Below are 1,811 nucleotides of genomic sequence, written 5' to 3'. Positions count from 1 at the left end.
ATTAATGATATTGTTTGATTTCCACATTCTGTGGGATCACCTTTCTTTGGAATGGGTACAAATATGGATCTCTTCCAGTCAGTTGGCCAGGTGACTGTCTTCCAAATCTCCTGGCATTGATGAGTAAGTACTTCCAGCACAGCACCTGTTTGTTTTGCTTAATGATATCTTAGAATCAATAAAATACACTATTAATACAGGAAATCCTGTGAAAGCCAGAACCCGTATAAGGCAGAAACTTGTCCAAGAAGGAAAACACCAATATTTTCCACTAAAACAAGTGACAGAAAGTGCTAAGACCACCCTTGTCAAATGCAGGAAACCTGCAAGACCCAGGAAAACAAGGCGGCAGTCCTGTCGAGTTGCAGCTCTCCCAGGCTTCACTGTCATAATCCAAGCTGCCCAGGAGGTAAGAAGGCAGCAGAGGTGGCAGGCCATGTCTGGAGTAGAAGCAGGAGAGGCAGAGAGTGGATGGTAACAGCCACCGTTTCCTGCCAGGCAGCTGAGCTAAGTCAGTCCTCTCTCGACAATGCCCCTGTGGAAGCAACAAGAGACTGAAGAGTGAAATGAATGGCCTGAGGTCACACTTAACAGGTACATACAGCCTAAAATTAACAATAACCAACCATTGTTGTGTCTGCCTACTCTGTGCCAAGCACTGTATCTCACTTCACACATGGCATCAATTCCTTCTCCAACTGCCCTATATTTACTACCCCTATCTTACTGATGGGAGCGCCAGTGTCACAGTACCTAAGGCATCTCACTGCTAACCAGAAGGCTGGTGGTTCAAACCCACCAGCCACTCCTTGGAAGGAAGGTTGGACAATCTACTTCTGTAGTGTTATCGCCTCAGAAACCCGAGGAGGGGTCACTATGAGTCGGATCTGACTCAACAGCAGTGCGTTTTTTTTTGTTTTTAATCTTACTGATAAATGGAGGCTCAGAGTGGTTAAGTGATTTGCCCAAGATTGCACAGCCAGAAAGTGTTGGGACTGGAACTGAAAGGCTAGACTTCTGATTCCCAATGCCTGTCTTCCCACTACAATAAGGCCTGAAACTTGCAAGCTACAGCTGGGCCACACAGTGAGACCTTGATTCAAATCCCAGCTCTGCCACTTACCGTCTAAGGGACCCTGGGCAAGTTAATTAATCCCCTAGAGTCCCACTATACTCAGCCAAAAAAAAGGTGAGGAAACCAATACCTACTGCAGAGAGCTGCTGCAAAGGTTATGTAAGGTAACATTCACGAGTGCGTGGTATCCTGCCCACTCCACACGCCCTCAGTGAACAGCAGCAGTGCCTACTCTCCCTGGCTCTCACCCTCCACTCTACTCTTTCCTCCTATTGTGTGTCCTCATTTCTCCACCCTTTGCCAGCAACTATCCCCTTCCTAACCCTGTTGTTGTTGTTGTTTGGTGCCGCTGAGTTGGCTCCCACTCACAGAGACCCTGTGTACAAAAGAGTGAAACACTGTCTGGCTGGGCACCAGCCCCACAGTCCTTGCTGTGCTTAAGCCCATCACTGCAGCCACCGTGTCAGTCCATCTCATTCAGGGCCCCTCCCCCTACTTCACTGACCCTCCACTTCACCAAGCATGATATCCTTCTCCAGGGAATGGTCCCTTCTGAAAATATGACCAAAGTAGGTGAGACCTACCATTCTTGCTTCCAAGGACCATTCCAGGTGCACTTCCTCTAACACAGGTTTGTTCACTCTTCTGGCAGTCCATGAGAGTACCTCAGTATTCATCACCAACACCACAACTCTAAAGCATTAGCTCTTCTTCGGTCTTCCTTACTCATCGCCCA

The sequence above is a fragment of the Orycteropus afer genome, unplaced genomic scaffold, assembly GCF_000298275.1.
Source record: "Orycteropus afer afer isolate SDZICR_OR568_19922 unplaced genomic scaffold, OryAfe1.0 scaffold00020, whole genome shotgun sequence".
NCBI lineage: Eukaryota > Metazoa > Chordata > Mammalia > Tubulidentata > Orycteropodidae > Orycteropus > Orycteropus afer.
Note: the sequence above shows the minus strand (reverse complement) of the source record.